The sequence below is a fragment of the Lingula anatina genome, chromosome 3 (genome assembly GCF_051362555.1).
Source record: "Lingula anatina isolate TDL-2025a chromosome 3, LinAna3.0, whole genome shotgun sequence".
Taxonomy (NCBI): Eukaryota; Metazoa; Brachiopoda; class Lingulata; order Lingulida; family Lingulidae; genus Lingula; species Lingula anatina.
Window position 1 is genome coordinate 32314935 of NC_141769.1, and position 15609 is coordinate 32330543.

Sequence of the window (15609 nt, forward strand, 5' to 3'; positions counted from 1 at the left end):
ATATGGAGTGACTTCGAACATTTGTTCAAACAGGTCTTTTTAAATGCTTTATATCTATATAAGGTACAGCACAATCGTCCATTGTGAGGCTTATGACAGAATTTCCAGAGAGAAGCAGGTGTTATGTTTATGCAAAGATCTGACTAGACAAGCTGTCTTAAAACACTGTTTATATTTCACTTTAATTCCAATAATCACACATTTGAAAGTGCTAGAAAAGAAACAACAGTGTTAACAAAAACATGCTCAGTTTTATCAAGGTGGGCATTATACAGCTGCTTAAGATCTCCCAAACTTTTTTCCTCCAACTATCTATCTCTTGCAGATCACTCTTCTAGACACTATCAGTTATCGCCAGCTGCCATCTTTACAGCTTTCGAGGTATGAGAAAATAAAATGCATGATAAAACAATGGTGGCCACTGTGTCCCACTAAATCCCACCTTGCCATGTTATTATAGCTGGGTTCTATTCCCTTATCCTTTGCCTTTTGTCATCATTCAAAGTAATGAGCCGTAAAAACAGACGGGAACTGTGGTGGGTAACACTCCAGAACCAAGCCTAGACCAAAAGTCAAGTACTTCTTCTATAGTAAAGGAACTAAATTCTAAGACACACCAAGCATAGCACTTTTTCAAATGTCTAATCTAGAAGTTCAGGTGTGGGTGTGTATGTGTGCGTGCACGTGTGTGACGATGCATGTGCAATTGCAGCCATTTCATATCAGCCATTTCAAAAAGTTGTATTTGACTTTCCTTGTTGTTAATCCTTGAGTTTGCTATATTAACTTAAGCTATATAGCATACATCAGCCTGAAATCTTTTTTTAATATTTTTTTAATCATAAGGGTCATTGTGCTCATTTTTACCTTTGCAAATATGGCAAAGTGTTAGCACACACCATATTACATGGACTTTTTCAGGAACACAGCATTACATACCAGATAATATAAATTGCCAAGATTATTTTACTATCATCCTCGTCTTTTAATGAGCTTCAACAATTTTCACCAATGTCAGGCTTTGTGTTTACCAAACTTTCACAAAAATTACCCCAATTTTTCTAAGCAGTGACTCAACGTGACTTAAAATGGCACCCAAGTTCAAAATCGAGTGAAAACCCCCATTTTGGTCTAGACTGCACCCCAATCAAAGGTATAATCAGGGAAAGATAAGCAAAGAGGCCCTCCTGAATATGACACCGCCTTTCTCAACCAATGCACACACATAATGCACTTTAACCAAAAAAAGAAATCATCAAAGTTATTCAGGACTATTTTCTCCTTATTGACGTTCTGTCGGAGTCTTCCGCATCTAACAAATTCAGACAGTTTGGAAACCCTCTTCCATTTGCAGTATCATTTCAATGTTATTAACATATCTCGGATTACAGGGAACAATGTTCACTAGCTGCCTCCTTCAACCCGATATCTGCTTAAACGGCATTAGGCATACTTTGTAGTTTTCTTTCTTGTACTATCAGTATCATGTTTATCTTGTTCACAGCCGCTGAACAATGTCACCTATTTTTCACCTGAAATGTTTTTTACAGGGACTGTAAACTGGTATTTGGCACAGAAAAAAAAAAGAAATTTTGGTGAATTTTTCAGGATAGCCACAAATGGCCCAAGGAAAAATAATTGAATTTTGGTGATGATCCATTAATTAATTAAGTAATAAATATATAAATTAAGTACTCAAGTAATTAATTATGTATACGAAGGACTTTGATGAAATTTTCAAGATAGGTCAAGAATGGGTCAAAAAAGTTATGATTAGATTTTGGTGATGATCCATTAATTAATTTCTTAATAATTAAATTTTCAGAAATGGGCCAATTTCATAGCAAGTTAAAAACACACACAACACCCATTTGTAAATAATGCTGTTAACAAGAAAAGGGCATGTCCCCATAGGCACCAAGTGGACATCCCCAAATGATGGATTCCCCTCCACAACACCCTGAACACGAAAACTGTCATTAAAAAATCTAATAGGTGCAAAGATAAACATGGAGGCATTTAATTTTATTCGTATTCTGACCTGAAAGACCCGCTTTTATTCAAGGTGACACATTTAATCACTTGAACAAGGTATCTGACTTACCTGTAACCTTATAATGTCACAGGTAGTTTGCAACAGATCATGTAATTTGTCAATGTCACATTCTGTTACCTTGTAAGTTGTAACCATCATGTCTTGTAAATAGCTCTTGCTAGTAGCAAGTTCTTTCTCTTTCATGTTGCCTTTTACTCAAGATTACTTAGGTTATACAAACAAGACATTTCTAATCTTATTGAATCCTTCTTGGAAATCACAAAACATATATATAGCAATGTTCCAATTTTTCCCATGCAAAGATATCCTAAATAAATTAAATGTCCCAGATATTTTATCAAACTTCACCTAAGAGAATACTGGGATTATCTTAAAATTGTGCTGTTGACTCCATGAAATCTACAATATCTTCAGATCTGGTATCAATGAGAGCAGAGGGCAGGTCCATTTTTTTTTTTACAGGAGAATAAACATCAGTTGAGGGGTAAAAATGGCGTGTCATTGGAAGTATACAAACATCCCTTTTTTCATTTGCCTGGAGACCATCAAGTTTTGATAAGATCTCTTGTTATGGTTCAAACTTCAGATGGCAAGGATCACTTTCTACACAGACAGGAACCAATCTTCTAGAAACAGAATTAGACTGTCTGGTGCTATGCCTGTTTTTAACACACACAGACTTGCACACATGTACGCACGCACACACACGCACACACACACACACATACATGCAATGGCATCAAAACAACTATCATAAAAGCAGTGAAAATCATGCCTTTCCTTAAGTAACACATCACATTATTCTATAACTGGCTTCATATTTTTTTGAAGTATGGATCATAATATTATCATATATCTACCTATACATTAAAAATTTCCCCTCGGCATTGTTTTCACTGTTGTACAAATAAGTTCTTTAAAAAAATAACAAAAATTATTCTAGACTTCATGCTCACCCTCCTCATCAGTGGTTGCAATCATCATCAGTTTTCAAACAAATTTAGTTTAATATGCCAGAATCAAGTTGGAATTTTTTCAAACTTCAAATAATAAACAAGTTCCCATTAAAAGTTCAAACCAAGTCAGCATGCATGTACTGTGGCTGAAAACACTACAACACTTCCTGGATTCATTGATAATAAAACATACACGCATGCATGCATACTCACATATATACACACATACGTGCATGGCATTGTGCACCACACGCACGCACGCACACACACGCACACACTCTAAAACCACCCCAGGACATGCAATTCTATTCGGATATGACTGTAATGTTGTACAAAAGACCTGGAAGTAGTGTCAACTCAAGTATTTGGTTTATCCTTAATGTTTGCTACTAATTCAAGTGAAATTCAAACTTTTAGGTGCCAAGCTATTTGTCTGAGTCACTCTAAACTTTCAAGCAAGAATATACAAGGAACAGAATACCCTGATTTATTTTCACAGCAAGCTGATTGTGTGGATGCATTCAAATGTGTTCTCACAATAAATGATTAAGTTCTTATTCCAGGAGTTAGTTACTTGATTGAAAACCCTCTTATTGTCCAATCCCCTCTTAATTACACAAATAAACTGCAGTTGGTTTTGCAGAAGAACTAAATCTTAAGTTGGTCTTAATTTCTGGATTGAAACTCTTAGAGCGCATTCTCAACGAATTAAGCCAGGCTTTACAAAGCCGGTGACCTAAAAATGGAGGACGTACATGAAAGAAAAACCGCCTAATCTTTTAATAGTCTCTCCGCCTCCCCACACGTCGTCCCTGCGGGGTACAGTAATAAAATCGCGTCTCCGTTCGCCATGCGGAAGCTACCTGAGAAATATTAAGTGCGCATGCTCATCAGTTAAACTCGTGGTGAAGAAAGCATGGCGGCTGAAGGCAATCGAAGGAAAAAAGCTCTTCTGTTCTATTATCTTTGAAAACAGAGACGAAAAAGGAATAATTTGGCCCGTAGAGCAGCAATGAATCGACTATCTACGGAGATAATATCACCAGAGATATTCACGGAAATATTAATGTTCGGAGCCGAGATTTAATTACTGTACCCCGCAGGGACGACGTGTGGGGAGGCGTGTGAGAGGCGGAGAGACTATTAAAAGATTAGGCGGTTTTTCTTTCATGTACGTCCGCCATTTTTAGGTCACCGGCTTTGTAAAGCCTGGCTTAATTCGTTGAGAATGCGCTCTTAGTCTTCTTTGACCACATAAATCAGTTATAATGCAATTAAATATAGAGCTATTTTGTAAATCCTAAATGGAAAACATAACAGTGGTGGGAACATATCAGACTTGCCCCAAACAGAAGTAGATGAAACTTGTCTATCTCAAAGTTTAAGCCAAATTTCCGTATATACTTATTTCCCAGGACAGTAAAGTGAGTGGTGAATGGACTTATAGGTGGATTGCATGAAGGAGATGGAATCACGTGTCCACTTCCTGAAACAAGAACTAAAACTTTCTTTGTTACGTTGGCACTGAATGCGGTTTCTGTGTCACTTACACTTTTCCCTGGCAATAATGCTCGAAATGTGTTTTATGGCGGCTTTTAAGGGTTCAAATGTTTCGAGAGAGGTCTGTTACCAAAAGTAATATACACTCAATAAACCGTCTGAGTTAGAAAAAGGTTGAGGACAAACTGTTGTGGTGAAGTTTATGGCAGGATATTGCACAATGCTCGTATTAAGATACAGCAGTTTTCAGGAAATGGCGCCATTTGCCCAATATCCTGGCATTTCTCTTTCCCAGGAAACTCACAGTAATGATCTGAGAGACACCATAATTCTAACATTAAATGAGGATGAGTTACAATCAAGATGCATTGGCTGTTATATCAATATGTCATATTCTTGGCACATTATACCTAGTTTATGACCTTCAACCCAATAATTAACAGATCTTACTGAGTCATTCTGAAATATATGTAGTAAGCACATTATTACTCGAACATGACAACACCACATAGGAAGGGGGGCGGGGGTGGGGGGGTCTTAAAAAGAATACAAATCCAGGCACTTTATCAACTGTTTCATATCAACTGCATTACAGCTATTTCTGAGTTCTTTGAAATATGTGTGGAGTTCTCAACTTTATAAACAACAAATAAGCAATAGTCCAAAAGCAATAAAAACTTTCATTAGAATTAATTCCAGGTCACAACCCTAAAAAGTTATTGGTATGTCTAATTCAGTGAAAAAAAGAGTAAAATCTAAATGTGAATGGGAAATACAAAGGTTCTTGTAATCTGATAAGTTTTGATTTTAATCCATATGGAATTGATCTAGCCTTGATTTGAAGCTATTTACTTTTCCCTGTGGTCTAAAAGGCAAAACAGTCTTTTTCAATTTGCTTCTCAGCAAGGACCAATCAAGTGCGTCACCTCTTGGGGTAATTCTGTGCTAGATCCCTCAACTCAGTTGGCAATGAGGGAGAGAAAAAACAAGCCAAATAAATGATATCTAGTTGTGTAGCAAAATGTTTGGTTATCTGATAAAGGGAAAATCCTGTCAGAGGAAACCCAAGAATTGGCACCAACCAGCAATATAGCATTGATTACAAATGGATTTCTTCTTATGTGGCCAACAAATAGGGTAGAATACATGATATTAGAAGAAATAATGCTTTTATCCCAGTATGCCATTTGATAAAACTAGACAGCAAAACTGCAAATGTACACAGTAAGCAGTGAATACAGTGAGTTGAGATGTTTCCAGCAATCAGAGAGCAAAGATAAAGCAAACATTTTCACTGAAGGCATGTACATGTATATGTAAAGGGACATAGTTAAATAGCCTCTCATTTTGCAGCTTAAAGTAGTTGTGGGGATCATGGCAACCACAACCCATTAAGCTACCCAGATGGAATGGGGTGGGGGTGGGGGGGTTGAGGGGGGGTCTTCCCACTTAACAGGTGGCACCATACAGTTCTTCTGGGTGCTGCGTCCCAATAAACTGTACTGAGTGACCACTCTTAGAGTGATTCCTGGGACGTTGGTCATTGACAGTGACATCTGTTCCAATGTCAAGTGGGACAAGAAGCCGTGTCAACAACCTGTCTGAAGGTGGTAACACAGCAAAGTTGACAGAACCATTATACACGCAGTACAAAAACTGTTGTCCACCTATTGCCACAATGGTGTATTTTAGCTGTTTATCTCATAGTTGGTACCAACTGACCAGGATGGTTGTGTGGGGGTGTGAGAGGAGGTGGAGGGACTTGCAGCCACTCTGAAAAATCAGCCTATGGTATTAGCAACGCAGAGCAGAGTACCTCAGAGCTAGCCATGAGATCAGACCAGAACATATCTGAACTGCTGTTCAAATCTTGCCTTATATTTACACAGACCTGAGACAATTATGAAATGTCCCAGGACTGATGACAGCACATGTTCATTAAGCACCCTATCTTTGAGCAAGCCAACGGTCCCCATTCTGGAGGTAATACTATTACCCATGCAGGTATAGAGTACAAGTAGCAATTCAACAATCCACACACGTATGGTAGAAAGATGTCCACAAATGCCACACTGATCATAAATTAAGGAGCCATCCAAAAGTTTAATGTACTTTAAAGTTTACTCATCTCTCAGAGTCTCTCGATCTCTCTCTTTTTCAGGTTCATTATAACTAGCATGCTTGATATTTCTTGTATTGACACATTACAGAAAGCAAAGAGCAACAAATCTAAAAGCATCACCTCACTGAAACACAGGGGCAGACCTTGCTACAAAGAAAAAGGGGAAACTTCCATGGACCGAGATGTGTGAATAGCAAGTCAATGGGAGAAAATTGCCACATGATCAGGAATTATATTAAATATCGATAAGAAGTCAAAGACAGTGCTTGAAAATCATTAAATATAAATCTGCCTGTTCAACATCATGTGTTCATTTCTATATATCATCCCGGCAGGATGTGTATAGTTTACACTCTTAAGGGCAAAATACCTCTGCCAAATATTTAGACCTCCCAGCCTGGCACACTTTGCACCTCAAGAGCACAGAGAGGGGTGAGGTACCCATTTCTAACACCAAAACCTCAAAAACTCCTGATCCAGGAACTCTAGTGACTTTCTCCCCACCTCAAAGCTTACAATTACATAAAAATATTCTACAGCTATATATATATATATCCTTTACACTTTGTTGCATATCTGTTGTTAACTTTTTCTTAATAGCTGTGTTCCCACCTCTAATTACTCCACTGTTCTCCCCCCCCCCCACAAAAAAAAAAAAAAAAAAAAAAAAAAAAAAAAAAAAAAAAAAAAGAGAGAGAGAAAAAATATAACAAATCAACTTGTTTTCAGTGAAAGTATTGAACTTTATCAGTGTTACAATGCATATGCTCAAGTAGATAGTTTGGAACATCTAAATACTTTTCCAGATGAAGCATATCAATTCACACTGCTTGACTGTTAAAATTTGATCTGTTTGGGTTGAAAGCCAATCTATATACCTATCCTTTAAAAGACTATCAGCCCTTAAGGACCGGAAACACATCTTATAGCCAGAAATGGTTGGGATGAGTCACACGGAAAGTGGAGAATCCATGCTTAATTTATCACTTTTAATCTTTTTTCCTTAGGCAAAAAGAACTTTATTTCTGTCTTTGTAAAAAGTATAACTAAAAATTGGAGAGAAAATTTGCAACTCTCTGCCAAATGATGTCTCATTTCTTTTGCACTTTTATGTTCTACACTTTTGTAAAAAATCAGAATAATATTCTGTGTTCCTTTTACTGGGAAAATTAAAGATTAGAAAGTAATCACTCTGTATGTGGTATAGGTTATATTTTCTTCTTACCACATATCTACTCTGGGGTAGCGCTAGCAATTTTTTTACGCTTAGCCAAATCACCACATTTTTGTCAATTTGTTATCCAAATGATTTTAATTTGACAAAAATTGGTCAAATCAAGCCCTTTTTGTTTAGCCAAGTTGAGCCATTTTTAGCATTTGGCTAAATTGGCGAGTGTTAGCGCTACCCCAGTTATATTTTGTTCTTACCACATATCTACTGGTCTAAGGTCCTTTAAAAGGGTGCACATGAGTGTGAGTAGATGGAAATGCTATATTAAAATATCTCATCATTAATTTATCTACACAGTCAGAAAACTAAAACTAACATTTCTGGAAAATGAATTTTTTCTTTGGCAATTATGACATCATTCTCTGTTTTTTTCAAATATATATGCAATGCAATATAAATGATATTTCATATCAGAAAAATAGTTTGATAACCACATGCAAAAAAGGAAGAAAGAAAAAGAAAAAAATCTTTCTAACTCTTTCCAAACTGGGCATGACAGAAAGATTTGCCAGGTCTTTTTTAGTTAAGAACACTGTCTGTCCAGGTCAACAATTACCTGTCGGACTTTTTACCTGAACAAAAGTAATCAAATTAATTGGGGGAAATGAAACAAGCAGGTTTACTGTGGGTCAATAGGATAGACTTGATCCTGGCTACTGCTGGTCTTGAAGACTTCCTCTCAGTCTGGAGCTGAAGGACTGACAGTTTCCCCAGGTCTGAGAACTTTATAAATTATTTTTTTTTTGCATTTTATACCTAGTATCTTAGTATGTCTTTTGCCTACTAGTCCACTTGAGCGAAATTTAATATATCGAGATTTTCCCTGAGATAGTCAATATTTTCTTTTTCATTTTCGAAAATCTCTAAGACTCACTAAGACTCAATCTTTATTTGGCCTGAATAAGAACACATTTTTGAATTCATTAAAAGGATTATGTTACTTATTTCAAAGGAAGTAGCATTACCAGAAAAAAAACTAAGCACCAAGAGACACTTCTTAAAAAGGAAAGATGTAAAGGATTTTCACAAACTACAAAGTTGTGTAAGAGGGAAACACTTAAAACGCCCTCTGCACAGGGATATCTTGCATCTAATAGTCTAGCAAATCAACTTGGTCACCCCTTGACGCATCTAATCTTTGAACTGGTCTTACTTAAAAATACATCTATGCAGCTAAATAATGCACAAAAATGCAACTGACCCTAACTCGTAAATTCAGTTGTCAAACAGCTCCAAAAAAACCTGGGCACAAGAGAACTATCCTATGTCAGGTAAACTCTCCCTTATCACATATTGATCTGAGACTGCTGTTTAATGAGGCAAACATGATCCCGGCTGATGAGACAAGGTCTTTGTCAGAGATGGCATGGTGTCACAGCCTATTGGCCAAAATGGGATCACTAAGCTCAAATTTAAGCGTAAATACCATTGAAATTCATTTTTTTACCCATTTACCCTTCTACTTTGAATGGCGACATTTAAGTTGCGATTTTATCACAGAGATACCTGGGCTTGAATGTTTGTGGTTCTTGAGGATCAGAATGCATTTATCCGAATTCTATTATCCATCATGTTTTTGATTCAAGGGATTGAAACTCAGTAAGATGCTTATGGGGGGTTTTGTTCATTTCTCAATTTGCTGCAAAGCTACCAAACGAACTGCCATTGTACCAAAACATCCATGAATTTTAAACAAATAAGACTTTACAACAGGTTTTAAAACTGATAAAGAGAAAAGCCTGAAATAGTGCATGAACATCACCATTAATTTCTTTATTTTGACATATATTTTGGAAACAAAAATTAGTCAGCAAGATTACCAAACCAAATAAATGAATTTACAAATCGTTATTTATTTATATATTTATTTATCTATTTTGTTTTCACCCTATCTCATTTTCCTTTGGATTCCTGTTCACCACCACTCTCCCTAGAGAACACAATCATAACAGTGGCAGAGGAGGGCTAAGTGGCCAGGGAATATCCAGTGTCTATTATACTAGATACACTATCAAATATCTCTCTGCTTAATTAACTTTTAAGAGCCACTGTCTTTTGATCTTGTAAAGATAGACCAATGGATAATTTAAGTGCATGGACCAACACAATTTTACAAACTACAATGACACAAAATTCATTATTTTATAGAGTCTCTTCAAGTCCCTAACTTTTTTATGTGTGCTCTAGTATTAGTGTCTCATATTTTTTCAAAAAAAAAAAAAAAAAAAAAAAAAAAAAAAAAGGGGGCTCTCAATCCAAAAACCATATTTCATTCATTTTAAAAACTTTGCTAAGAAATATATCTTTTATTTAACAAGTGAAACTTAGGAGAACAGAGGTCGGGGTCATCTGTAAAATGGTGAACTAAGATGGTTGCCAATATTCCCATGTCCACTTTAAGCATAATAGCAATAGTAGATAAGCTCCCTTTGTTGCTATTTACCCAAACCTCCGGAAACATCAAATACTTCAAGTGCGCCTCCCTGTTATAACTCTCATCTTTCACTAACCAGGATTACCTCTAGTGCTTGTAGGTATGTTTTATGAACAGTGAAATGTTAAGCCTATAAAGAAATAGTGTGTCTTTGTGCATGTGCGTATATGTAAATTTGCCAGATGGCCAGACAGACAGACACACAGACAGACAAATATACTGGCAGATGAACAAGGAAAAACATATATTTATGTATCTATTCCTTGTAAGAGAAAGCATTTTAAATGATAAAATTTTGTAACATTTATCTGGGAAGAAAATCCAAAATATAATTTCACGAAAATCTCTGTTAAAGATCTTCAATATTTTCCATTTTCTTAATTTCAATATTTGACTGTTCCTACCAAAACACTGACCACTAACTGTAGTAACAATATTGACAAAAAATCTCAAATTCACTCGGTGGAGATTAAAATTTTTCAACCAGACATACCAGAGACCACAACATTTTCATGTTAAGCCCATTTGGTTTGTTAGCCCCGCCTCTAGACAAATTTACAGTTATTCAAGAGCCAACTTAAGAACAGCGTAATCCAAGCAGGCTTGATAAACTACCATAAGGTACAACAGGCATAATCATACTGAAAGAAATAGGGGCAGTTTCAACTTATAACATGACTATAATAGCATGAAATATTCAGAGAGAATATACACAGAATGCTAAAAAAATGTTACTTGCCTTCCACTGTACTGTCCATTACTGAATATCTTTTAAAATTTTTTATCCCAGCATTTCAACCAATACATATTAATAAAATACATGAATTGAAAATGACACAGAAGAATCTCCAACAGATAGAGAAGCCCTATCCCTGTTCCTGCTTCTCAAGGGAATGCATAAACCTGAAAAAGGCATACATGCCATCTGTGTAAATTGTTAAAGCAGTAAAAAAATGTCTACAATAATTACAGGGGATGCTAACAACTGTTTGTGAGAGGTCTATAAATCTCTTCTTCATTAAAATTACCTCTACTCTTCATGAAACACATATATAAGACAGCTTTTAAAAATATAGTAATTCAGCATTGGAATTATAAGATGAATACATAAAGAAATAAAATAATACTGAGATATCAAACACTTTGTAATCGTCATTAAGGAAAGCATCAGCTTCTCTATATATTACCTGCAGTATTACAGACAGGCATTGTATAATACATGGTATCTGCTGTGACTTAAACAACAAAAGGTGTACCACTTTTAGGATTCTGTGACACAAACTAGAATACAAACAGAAATGGTGTTGCTGAGAAGGGCCCCAGTAAACATAACAATACTTATATCATGATTGCCAGAGAAATAATTGTTAAATGGTTACGTTTTGTTAAGTGCAGTGCTCCAAATTGAGCTCTCCAACACCAACAACTTAAATCTCTTGAGGTGAAAAGCTTATGCAAGTGCACCGACTCATTTCGTAGAAAAGCAGAATTTTGTCACTTGCCCTTTTTGATTATTATCAAATTTACTGCACAAACTGGAAGAACTATCAAGGGGCCTGTTGCTTGTGGAAATTTTTAATCCTACATGAAGCTGGCTAGCGGTGCTGGTCTTAGATCAAAAGATGTGAGGGTGACGAGAGCAAGAGAATGGCGGCCCATTCTTCATGCCTATGGTAACCTTCAAAATCAACCATAAAGGAAAGCTACCAATGTTGTTAATTTTTCTCAAAGGCCCATTTGCAAAATTGTTTATGGCACAACTTCAGGGTAAATTTCATTTTTTGCCCACATCACTTATCTTTGTTTGGATTCAGTTTTTTCAATTATCTGTAACCGAGGATTGCCTATTACTTTTGCCTACAGTTTCATTTTACCAGAAGTCTTGTGGAACAGTTAGAGAGTTTGTTATGGCAGTACAAATGAAACAGATCAGCTGATTATAATTAGCAGTAACAGGATGAAAAATACCATGCAGCCAAACTGCACTTAAAATGTATTGTGATGTATATTTAAGACTGTGTTCCCATATGCCCATTGTACTAGCTGGATCGATCTAACTCTGAGGGATTTCTTGCCTAAGTAATTTCAGTGTTATCAGCTTTATTGTCTGGCATGCCCCCTTGAGTATCAAGGAGGTAATTGACTATCTTTAATTATCCCCCCCCCCCCCCCCCCCCAGCAACTTGAGTCGGTGTGGTAGATATTTGGGCTGCTTTCACTAAATGCAATTTAACGAGAATCCCCGCAGAGTTAGATCGATATAGCTGGTACGAAGGATTTATGGGAATGCTCCCTAACACACACACACACACACACACACACACACACACACACACACACACCAGAGGGTTTCAATAGAAGTCAATAAAAACCGAGAAAAAGTTAAGTAAATGAACACACGTCAAATCTCATTTCAACTTTTTTTGTTCTAATCAACCAGTCAATCATTTATGCCTCAAGGACAAATCAAACATCTCCATTTATTCAATCAATATTCACATTTCTATAGCAAATTATACTTCAATACAGAATCTGATATCAAATTGAAATGTCAAACCATGCAATTTGGAAAATTAAGCCTCTTAAGTCCCTCTTTTCACAATGCCCTTTTAAATGGCTTTAATATGCAAGAGGAAGACAAACAGAGAGGCTTTGATCAGTCACCGAGGCAGTGAAACCAATGAACCAGCGCTGCCACCTACCCTGAAGCACAGCTACTGTCAACAGGAAGCTGAGACATTAAGGTCGACATACGACCACTGACTTTTGGTCTGTCTTTATTGTGTTGATGGAAGGGCAGGATATGTGTCCCAGCCAAAAAACCTGAGCAAAAACTCCACATGATCAATCTTATGGCAATAATAAAGGTCTTTTCAACTTTTAATGGACAGTGAGTGGGGAAGAAGGAAAATGTTCTGAAAAGGATGTTGAAAACAAGGAAAAGTAGTGTGAGTGGTGTAGACAGAATACTTGGATGTGGGTTCCTGGACAGACAGGATCCTGGAAAAATGCCCCCCCTCCTAAAAAAAATGAAGAAGAATAAGAAAGAGAATAAAAGAGAAAGAAAGGAAGAGAGAAACAGAGAGAAAGTCTACAGCAACAGCAAAATTAATATTTTATAACAGTTTCCCCTTTTTCTTTCCCTGTTTTTTTACTGGGAGGGATGGGGGTCAGGAGATTAAATTTCACACTGATAATCTTCACCATAAAAATACACCAAGGGCTGCTTTTATAGTTGAGTGGCATTATTCTTCAAGTACTGAAATATGCCGAAGGGCTGATATTTAACACTACCAAAATGTGAAATTCTAGTTTGAATGACACAATAATTTCAAAGGTCTTGTGTGTTGTACATTTTATGATTTAAATTACAGTAAGTTAATCTCAAAATTGAAGGACTTTAGGTCTCTTTATACCTGAGTTCTTTAAAACCGTAAATTGGCCTAACTTGTGCAACCAGACAGCCACATTACGAGGGAAGGAGAGAAGCGCCATTGTGCAACTTTTCTTTTCTGCAATATGAATATCTGATAATCTTACTTGACTATGAGTGTTTAGTTTTTCTGGTCTTAGAAGATGCCAAGCTACATGTTTACTTGAGCTAATGGGAACGTTTTTTGACATATATCGTTACTAAAATTCCCCCATAAGACATGATGTAATGTGGATTATGCTTATCTTTGGCCATGAAAGGAATAGAAAAGAATGTATGTGCCAAGAGCAAACCTTTAATCTAATCGAATTACAGTATTAAACCCTTTTGAAAGTGCATCACCAGTGTATTGGTGTGCTCTCTTTCATGTACATGCTTTTTCTTACAACTAAAACCACATCCCAAACTTCTACTCGTGGTTACTAAAAGAGGTTTTGGACATGGTAATTTGCCCATACGGTCCTGGGGATTTCTGGGGTGTGGAGATCGGGCCCTAGAGATCTACCCCACTGGTTGGGTAGTGCAGAGGAATTTAATATATATTCTGTCAAGGAGAGTTAATTGAAATATTATTGTTAAACTGACATCAGAGTATCAATGCAACAGAAAACAAAATCTGTAGAGGTATCTGCTTTCAAATTGCCTAGCCACCAAAAAATAATAACTATTTTTTCCTTGAGGCAAAATGAATTGTTCTTAGGGTCTGATGAAAATTTCACTTTTTTCATCAGTCCTGTAGTTGCAGCATTGTTATCCTTTTTTTCCAAGAATCTCTCTCTCAGACTACCCAGTGGCATGGCATATCTCTCTGAAGGTTTGACTTTTCTAACTACAATTGTTCAGTCTGTGTTGGTAATTAGTATTTGTTAAATCAAAGTTAAAGCCACAGTGCAGTACCGGTGAGTGACAAAACAGCTGAAAGGAAATCTTTGTTTAATTGGTGATCACCTCTGGAGGAAAGAGGAGTGTGCCAGACAGACTTAAACAATCTAAAACCTATTAAATCCTGAAAATAAAGACATAAGAAACCCACACAGCATTTCATGAACACACACACACTTGAGTGTTTCGCCCTTTTTTGATGGCTTTGTGTTTGTAAAATATTGCAACATGCAAGTAACCTAGCTGAAATCTCCACAAAACAGGAAACTATCTTCTTTCCTCCTTTCTTTATTTTTTGCTATATAGATGCCTGTTACCATCAAATATAATTTCACTTTATATCTTTCTCTACAGCATCCTTTATACCACTACTTTATACTGCTTTTACCCTGTCTTGTTGTTGAATTATTCTCCATAAGCATATAAATTGTCCAATTATAATATCTGTTTACCATTTTTATCTAAAGCTTTTTTTACTGTCTTTTACCTATTGTCATTCATATGTGTCCTTGGATGTGAAAACACAGCTCTGAAAGTGCCCCACACAAACACAAACCCAAACTTTGAGAAAAGAATGGGGGGAAAATGGAAAGCCCATGGTGTTAAATCAGTATCAGTTTCAAGTGTGGTTTCTCATGGTCAGTGACTGATACCTTCTTTGTGTTTTAATACTGTTTAAATTCAGTATTGGTCTCCGTAGGAAGTCTGGAGCACCTGCCAAATGTGTACAAAGATTCACTGAGAACAATCCTTAAGTTTGGGAGGCAGCAGTTTCCTTTCTTTTCCCTGACATCAGAATTGAAAAAAAGCCACCACTTGCAGCACACCAGGTCAAGCTGGATGGATGTGTCCCAGTCATTGTAAAACCCAGGACTTAATACTCACCAATGCCCGATTCTCAATAGCATTGCATATTACTGAAATATTTTTTTCACGTATATCCATTTTTTTTTACTCAAACTTCAGCTTTACAAAGGTACAAGTGTACTAAATAA

At 36.4% G+C, this 15609-nt stretch overlaps 1 protein-coding gene across 1 annotated transcript in view; it reads right to left on the minus strand.

The window, feature by feature from the left end:
* The window catches only part of LOC106161728 (FRAS1-related extracellular matrix protein 2), a 68741-nt gene that overhangs the window by 29590 nt on the left and 23542 nt on the right, over positions 1-15609 (minus strand). The window lies entirely within an intron of this gene.